The 9,857-nt window shown below is 33.4% G+C and overlaps 1 pseudogene; it reads right to left on the bottom strand.

Moving 5' to 3' along the window:
• Positions 1-1,966: 1,966 nt before the first annotated feature.
• LOC122468026 lies at positions 1,967-2,993 on the bottom strand (annotated as a pseudogene).
• Positions 2,994-9,857: the final 6,864 nt, after the last annotated feature.

Here is a 9,857-nt window from a genome sequence, read left to right as displayed (position 1 = left end):
TGTGTGTGTGTGTGTGTGTGTACCACATTTTCTTTATTAACTCATCTATTGATGGACACTTATGTTGCTTCCATATCTAGGCTATTATAATCCTGCAATGAACATAGGGGTGCCTATATCTCTTTGGACTGGTGTTTTACTTTGTTGTTGTTGTTGTTTGGTTTGGTTTGGTTTGTTTTGGTTTAGTTAAATACCCATAAGTGGAATTACTGGATCATATGACAATTCTGGTTTTTGTTTGTTTGTTTGTCTGTTTTTTGTGCGTTTTTTTTTTTGCAAAATCTCTACACTCTGCACTGATTTACATTCTCACCAACAGTGAATGAAGGTTCTCTTTTCTTCACATGCTTGTTATTTTTTTGCCTTTTTGACAATAGCCAATCAGACTTGTGTGAGGTGATATCTCATTGTGGTTCTGATTTCTATTTCCATAAAGATTAGTGATGTCAAGCATCTTTTCATGTGCCTGTTGGCCATCTGTATATCTTCTTTGAAAAAATGTCTATTCAAATCCTCTGCTCATTTTTAAATCAAGTGATTTATTCTCTTGACATGAACTCATACAAGTGTTTTATGTATTTTGGATATTAACCGCCATGAGGTAAACAATTTTTCAGTCTAGCTCCCATTTAGTAGACTGCATTTTTGTTTTGTTGATGGTATCCTTCATTGGACATAAGTTTTTAGTTTGATGTAATTCCTTCTGCTTATTTTAGTTTTTTTTTAAGTTTACTTATTTATTTTAAGAGAGAAAGAGAGGGGAGTTGGAAAGGGAGAGAGAACCTTAATCAAGCTCCACACTGTCAGTGCAGAGATTGACGTGGGACTCGAACTAATGAATCATGAGATCATGACCTGAACCAAAGTTGGTCGCTCAACCGAGTGAGCCACCCAGGCACCCCTACAAGGATTTATTAAACTCCAAACACTTATATCCTATAAGCAACTAAACGTTTTTACTCTGAGTTCATAAAATAAAATCTCACACAAAAAGCCAAAGCTGATAGAATTGTTTTTCTTCATCCCCAACCCCTGCACAAACCTCTCCACCCGATTTTCTAGTTATATTAGTTGATTTGCCCTTGAGTCCAAGATAATAACTCTGGTATTATTCTTGGTTCTTCTTTCTTTCTTAGGACCAATATCTAAATGTAAACCAGAGAATACTTTTTTTTTTCTTATAAATGACAGCAGTACAAAAACCTGGGCAGTTCTTCTCATACCCAGTATCACTGTACATTCTCAGTACATGTTTTCCCTTTCCACTTTGAGCAGAGATGCACTTTCCACTATCCTATATGAAACCAATTCATTCACTTGTGCAGTGGGGTCCATTCTGCTTCTCTACTTCAGAACATCATTCTACCAACTCTCCCTTGTCTTTTCTACACTAAAAGTTTTTCATTCAAGACTACATCATTTCTAGGGGTTACTGGGTGGCTCAGTTGGTTGAGCGTCTGACTCTTGATTTTAGCTTCAGGTCATGCTCTCAGGGTTGTGGGATGGAGCCCACGTTGGTCTCTATGCTGAGTATGGAGACTGTTTGAGATTCTCTCTCCCTCCCTCTGACCTTCTCCCCTGCTCTCTCTCTCTCTCTCTCTCAAATTAATTAAAATATGTTTAAATCTATGTCTTTTCCATCAGCATAGAGCAAACCAAACAAGATAAAGCAAAAATAAGTGTTCCCATTTGCTTGAAAACTCTGCTGTCTTATGAGTTACTGTTATTTTCTCTATTCCTTTTATTCCATCATCTATTTTTTAAATAACTTAAATGAATGCTTTACACATCAAAATTGGATTCACAAGTCCCCATTACCATACTCATCAATATTAACAAGTTTCCTAAATATGTTCTGCATTAGTTTTCTTGGTTATAAGTTGTCAATAATATAGAAACATCTTTAACATAAAAGTACATTTAATTGCATCTGTTTCCCATGAACACATTAGTCATTTAATGATTATTATATTGACCATTTCCATTGGTTGGCAGGAGGCTCTTCCAGTTAAAATTTCCACTGAATCATTTTGCTTGCCAGACTTAGTTCATTTTCAGCCTGAAGAATCACCTCTCCTAATTGGCCACCCTGAAGATGGTCTTCTAATCTCTTAACATCTGATTCCATTTAACCATGTTCAGTTTCTCATTCATAATCTGTTTTGTATACTCTTGATATGCTCCATTTTTAGGAATTTGTTCAAGAACATCAAGAATCTTTGTGTACAATATGCTTAGCCATTTGTGTGGACCCTCACATATAGCCAAACACACAAGGCCAGTGATCTTCTACAGCAAACCCACCATAATGTCTCCATGATCTCTTAAAACTACTCCAAAGTTTTCACCCAGACCACTACATAAGAAATAACTGTTGATATTGTCAAACAATTTATTAAACCATCTCTATTATAATGGATTCTACTTTTAAAATATTGCTTATAAATAGAGAATATGATGCTATCTAATATTTGAATAATGTCTTTAAATGATCTTATCTTGCAGAAAAGGATTGCTTGGAATATGTGTTGTGTATCCTTAAATATATTCAAATTCTTTTTCTGTCCTATTTCTTTGATAAGTTCCTTCAACACATTATAATAAAATTGGAGATAGCAGGTATTCTAATCTCATTCCTGATTTTAAGTGATATGATTGTCCTATTTCAGCATAATGTATGATATTAGCTTTCGGGTTTTTTTAATAAGATAGTATTTGATATTTTTTTTATTTAAATCTCAGATTTTGATTTATAATAAATATATTTCTATTTTTATTGAGATAATCATATACTTTTCACCTTTAATATATTAATGTGAATTATATTAATATATGTCTAAAGTTATAGAGAGAAAACTGGTAGGAAAAAGTTAAATTTTATAAGACAGTAAAGCTATAATTTAAGTTCTAGCATTTAACTACAAAGCCTATGAATTTATCCATTACCATATATTATCAATAATCTTATGCTATGTACAGGGGACATAGGGCATAAAGTTGAAAGTAAAAGAATAGAAAATAAGACACGAATTTTTCTGTGGTTTCCCTATTATGTGACTAGATAAAGATTTTTTTGACTGTCTCTATTCAGTGTTACACTTTCAAGCACATCTTTGCATTATAACATGAATGCTACAATCCAAACAACCACTATAGTACTCATACATAGAGTCACAGATTTTTTTTCAATGAATTTTTTTTTTTTTTGACAAAATGTACTCTTGTACCTAGTGGGTAATTAATTCAAGTAAATACATGAATAAATAAATTTCCATTTTTAGGCTATAGACTTCAAATAATTCAGTTTTTTGACCTTGGATATTATTTTTATTAAGTTTTTTAGTTTTAAAATTAGTGTATACATGTAGTGTTATATTAGTTTCAGGGGCATAATATACTGATTCAGCAATCTATACATTACTCAGTGCTCATCATGGTAAGTGTACTCTTTCATCCCAGTCACTTATTTCCCCCTTCCCCCCCACTCACCTCCCCTGCCATCACCATCAGTTTGTTCCCTATAGTTAAAGAGTCTGATTCTTGGTCCCTCATTCTCTCTCTCTCTCTCTCACCATTTTTTTTTTCTCTAAGATGATGTGAAGTTCTGGAGTCATAAAGTTTAAAGAATTTTACTTGCACATATTATTTGCATGTCAGGTCAGTTTAAAACACATTTACACTTATGGACTAATTATATACATTTACCACAACTTTATATTATTCAACTATTTGATAAGTCAAAGTATTTCTTAATTTTCCAGTCATTCAAAGATTGTCTTAAGATAAATAACAGAGAAGTATTTCATTGAAAAATGGTATTAAGATTCATAACCAGATATTGCAGATTGGGATGGAAAATTACTTCATTAAATTATATCAAGAGGGATGAAGGACAAATTTTTAGAAAAGATAATGACTTGAGATTTAATTAAAATGTTAAATTATTGTCAGAATAAAGGTCATAACCATAAAATGTAATTGAAAGGAGTTCATTATCACTTACCCCAAGGTATTATTTCCATTTCAAAGTATATATTGCATATTTGAGAATAAAATATAGAATGAATATTTTTTTGTGATGAACAAACTGGGAAGATAAGAATTTTTATACATTAAAAAGCTTGGTTTTTAAAAATTCATCATATCTCTCTACATCTTTAGTCTACTGTCTTTAATCTGTACTCTAGTAATTTAACAATAATTTTTGTGATATTGTGGGCTAATAGAGTGATGGGAACCAGTACAATTAAATTTTTCTCACATTATCAAAGTGTCCTTTTATAACCATTCTAAAAAGTAGATCTTTTTAAAATGTCTGCTATTCTCCGTCATTTATCATACATGTAGGAACTTTATTGTATATTCAAAGATATATATCATCGTATAATACTATCAGTATGAAGCTATAAGTAAAATATGCACCCAGTTTCAGTTCCTGGGATCACTAATGTTACTGCAACTACACTTTTTGGTGTCAAAGAGGAGAGGATATAGTGTATTTTGACAATTTTGAGACTTCTATTAGTTGTATAATTCTTAAAGAATATCATTAAGTCTCCAAAGTCTTCTCATTTGTCAAATAAGGGAAGTGATAATAAACTTTAGGATTTAAGTACAACTTTTACAATCTGTAAAACAACAAATAAACAAAAACAGAAGTTGTAGGGAGTCAGAAGAGCAGAAGACTTACATGATCTTCATATTAGGCAAAATAATTATTTTCTCTAATTTCTGCCAATGAAAGTTTGTAACTCAAGCAGGAGGAAGTTTTTTGAGGCTGTAAGTACACACAATGAATTATAGCCTAGAGAGAGACAAGCAGATTTATAGTTAAATATATTTTAAGTGTGCATAATGGAAAGTTGGGAAAAAAAATAACACACATCATGATGAAAACAATAAAGGAGAAGAGATTGAAAATTATTCATTCATTCTTTCACATTGTTTAATGTTTGTATTGGTATTTTACGCTAAGTGAAGAATACTTTGATATGTTAGAATTGTTTTAATTACAGAGATGCAAATTTATCATTAAGCAGTTTCTGTCTTTTGCAATGGACAGTCCTTGAGTTGCTGTTTTTCTAAACTCATATCTGTATTTACATGTAAATTTGTTGAACTGTAAGACATTTTCAGGGTTCTCTGATGTTAATTTACATGAGAAATGATGATTAAGATTCATTCATCAAGGCTCCTGGGTGGCTCAGTCAGTTAAGCCTACAATTTCAGGTCAGGTCATGATCTCAAGGTCTGTGGGTTTGAGCCCAGTTGGACTCTGTGCTGACAGCTCAGAGCCTGGAGCTGGCTTTGGATTCTGTATCTCCCTCCCTTTCTGCCCCTCCCCCACTCAGGCTCTGTCTCTCTCTCTCTCAAAAATAAATAAACAAAGAAAAAAAGATTCATTCCACTCATGAATTAGAAGGAATACAGGAGTTATTTTATTTGTATTGCTTCAACAAAAAAGAAATATATGTTATTTAATTCAAAACCTTTTACTTTGTGGAGCTAAACTGCAGGAAATTTTAGGTGTGGTTCTTAATAACAGTGTGCATTTTCTTTTTTTCATATAATATTAACTATACTTACAATGCTATACATTTTATTCCCGTAACTTATTTACTTTACAACTGGCATTTTATACTTTTTGACCCCTTCTCCATTTCACCTTCCACCTTCTGCTTCTGCTAACTATCAATCCGTTATTCTCTGTTATCTGTGAATTTTTGTTTGCCTGCTTGCTTGCCTGATTTTTTAATCCGCATATAAATAAAACAATATGGTATTTGTTTTTCTCTGCCTTACAATTTCACTTAGTATAATGACCTGAAGGCCCATGTATGTTGTTGCAAATGGCAAGATTTCATTCTTTTTTTTATTCTTTTTTTATGGGAATAGTATCCCATTGCATATATATACCAGAATTCCTTTTTCCATTCATTCATCCATAGGCATTTAGGTTGTTTCCAGGCTTGCTATTCTGTATTTTGTAAATACTGCTGCAATGAACTTGGCATTGCTGATTTTTCCCCCCAATTTAGTGTTTTTGTTTTCTTCAGGTAAGTAATTAGAAGTGGTGTTGCCAGATCATAAGGTGGTTATAACTTTTTGGAAAACTTCCATACTGTATCAGTAATGCCATTCTTTGTCTATTATAGCCTTTGTTTTAAAGTACACTTTTTCTTATGTAAGTATAGCTACCCCAGCATTCTTTTGGTTTCTATTTGCATGGACCATATTTTTCCATCTTTACCTTCAGTCTGTGTGTGCTTATACCTATAGTGACTCTCTTGTAGTCTGCATATGGAGGGGTTTTGTTTTTGTCATTGTTGTATGTTTCTTTATTTTTTTATTTATTCATTCTATGTATTTTGCTTGGAGACCTTAGACCATCTACACTTAAAATAATTATTGATTGGTATGTATTATTACTCTTTTGTTAACTGTTCTCTGGCTGTTTTGTAGTTCAACTCTTTTCTTCTTTTCTTTCTCTCTTCCTGTGTGGTTGGATGACTTTCTTTAGCGGCGTTTGTAAATTCCTTTCTCATCATCTTTGGTATATCTAGTGTAGGTTTTTGCTTTGCAGTTACCATGAGGCTTACACATGACAATCTTTACTTATGACAGTATATTTTAAATTGATAACAATTTAAATTTGAATGCATTATAAAGCTCGACATTTTTACCCTCTCTTCTCATGTTTTATATCATATTTTATCTATTTTCATCTTATATTTCCCTTAGCTAATTATCATAGTTATTTTCACTACTTTTCTCACCCTTCATATCAGATTACTAAGTGATTAATTCATTATTTTTACTACAGATTTACCAGGACCAGTAACATTATGTGCATTTTCTGATTGCAGAATTCTTTAATGAGAAATGTGTCTTTTCAAGAACATTGACTTTCAACTATCCCTCTTTCATTTGTTAAAAGCATTCAGTTTTTAGTGATAACTGGTGCATTTTAAAACGGGTATTAAATAAAATGTTCAAAATATTTCAAGTATTATTTATATGAACTATAGCCTATTTCTTACCAAGTCATGAGAGGAAGAAAAAACACTAAGTGAAATGCACAAATTCTAAAAATTCAGGTTTCTGATCAAAATTGTATGTTACTTTAATAATTTTAATAATTGTATTTTACTTTAATAATTTTAATATTTACTAATAATTTAGTAATATCAAACCAATGAAGAGATTATTTTTACTAATTATTTTCTTAATTTATGCTTTTAAAAGTCCAACTATGTCTATTTGGGATTATGCCACTGTATCATTCCTATGAGAAAACTGAAAAGTAGTTTTAGTTGCTCTTTAAAATCCATGATTTTTCCTACTAGATTACACTTGATTCAAACTGTAATGCTTTAACATTAGGTGTTTGTTACTGTTTCACATTCTCACATGGTAAGATAATAAGTTTAAATTACCTTATTTAATTTTTACTTATTGATGGTTCAAAACTAGATTGAGAAATAGGAAAAAGTAATCAGTTTTGGAATTGAAAAGAATATTAGTTTTCGTTTAAAAAGCTATGCAAGCTTAGTAATGTAGAAAGCAAAAGCAAGCATCCTATCATATTTGTAAGAGAAATTGCTTGGAGAAATTGCAAATTATAATGACTCTTGACTCTTTGGGGGTATAAGACAAATGACTAACTTGCTATCATGAGAATAACAGTCCAGTTCAGGAAAAAACAGCATCTATGGACTTGATTACCTGGAGAAGATTCAAAGAATACCATGTAATTGTGAGAGAAGATTCATCCTGATTTTATATATATATATATATATATATATATATATATATGGAATATATTTATTTATTTTGAGTTCATTTATTTATTTTGAGAGAGAAAGAGAGCGCTCTCAGGGACAGAGAGAAAGGGAGAAAGTTTCCCAAGCAGGCTCCATGCTGTTAGCAGAGACCCAATGTAGGACTTATTCTCAGAACCATGAAATCATGACCTGAGCTCAAATCAAGAGTTGGATGCTCAACTGACTGAGCAACCGAGGTGCCCTCAGCATGAAATTTTTAATAAATTGCAAAATGCCAGCTATACACTAGTATGATAGTCTGAAACTGCTGGAGATCATAGCTATAGGGGCTCTCACATCTATTTGCAGGATTTTCCTTCAGGTTTTCACAGGAAAGTAGGGGAAAACAGGTCCACTCCTGGAGGATGGCAGCAACAGATGATAGGCTCCTTTTACTGCTTAAGGAAGGACAGGATGTTCGTGAAGTCCACACTCTCAAAACCCAGTATCACCATGCCTGCTTAAGACAGTGACTTAATCAGAGTGCCAGAGAATGCCTGTCCAAACCACTGACACCCCACCTTGCCGCAAGTGCCAAGGAGAACTACTAGAGTCTGTCTGCGAGCTGTACAAGCTAGGATCCAAAGCCAAGAGAGAAGCAGACACTGAGAAATACTCCTGCAAAGTATGTTTCTCTTCAGCACAAGTTATTTTCTGAAGAATTTGAAGAGGTGGTGCACTCGGAGGAGCAAATAAAACAACAAAATTTAACCAAGCTCAAATTCTGATTTAATACCCAAAGCCTAGAAGAAGAAAGGACACGTTCATTGCTAATCATTACAAAACAAAAATAAAAATCTTATTATGGGGGATAAGTTTAGGAATCCCCTGGACTTACACCAATGGGTTGACAAGGTATAAAGAAATACAAGATCATAAAATGCTCACACCCGAGTTTGGGTAAACCAGATTGGCACCCCAAGAATAGGAGGGTGCAAAGACACCCTGACAATAGGGAAGCACAAAGGTGCCAGGTTTAAGGAGATGCAAATGCACCCAGAAAAAGAGGGTGAAGAGCCCCCAAAATAGGGAGAGGCAAAGGCCTAAAATAGGTATGGCACAAAGGTGCCCAATATGCAGGTATATGAAATACACAAGATTAGATGTTCAGGGTGGAAGCACCCCAAATTTAGTACTATAGCAAAAAGCTGCTTTTATAGGAGAATAGGCTCAGGTTAGGTGAATTGGTGAATTGAACTATGGATTGAGCTTCAGGCAAAGCAGCCCAGATTGGAGATGATTAACGAAAGAAAAGGTGTCTTGTCAACCCTGAGGTTACTCCCCCTATCTGTCTCACCCCCTAGGCTGAGATAAACAGAGATGCTGCCTCATGTCCCCTGTAAACAACCCTTCTCCCGACTACCTGGCACCTGGCTTTTGTTTTGTATTAACCCAAACCCCCAACCACAGATATCCTCAAGACCCCCTTTACCTCATGTCCACAAGTTAATGTTCACAGATACATTGTCCCTTTGTGCACATCCATCGCCATGTTTGTAAGCCTTCTGATCCTAATAAAAATGGGGCAAGGACCCTTATTCAGAGCTCTTGTCTTTTCCCAGACATTAGCCATCTCTCGTTTTCAATCCTGCATCCACTCTTTTGCCGGCCAAAAGAGAACTTTAGACTTAGAGTCTACAACATCTTATTATCTACCATCCTACATAAAATGTCTTATTTTCACACAAAAAAGGGTACAAAACGGGAAGGAGAAGCACAGTCTGAAAAGGCCAAGCCATCACCAGAAAGTCAGATATGATAAATATGGTGAAATTATGATACAAGGAATTTAAAACAACCATGATCATATTTGTTAATATGATACTATAATAAATTATGGTGTGTAAAAATCTCTAATTGAAAAGATAGGTGGCATGCAATATTGTATAGGTAATTTTAGCAGAAAAGTGAAATAAATAAATAAAATGGAACTGGTATACATTAAAAACAAAGTTAACAGATGAAGAATGTCATCAATATGTAAATCAATTTATACAATGAATCCAGGAAAGAATCATTTGATTTGTAGGAGGG

Source organism: Prionailurus bengalensis, chromosome B1, assembly GCF_016509475.1.
Source record: "Prionailurus bengalensis isolate Pbe53 chromosome B1, Fcat_Pben_1.1_paternal_pri, whole genome shotgun sequence".
Lineage (NCBI taxonomy): Eukaryota > Metazoa > Chordata > Mammalia > Carnivora > Felidae > Prionailurus > Prionailurus bengalensis.
Note: the sequence above shows the minus strand (reverse complement) of the source record. Positions and strands in the feature narration are given on the sequence as shown.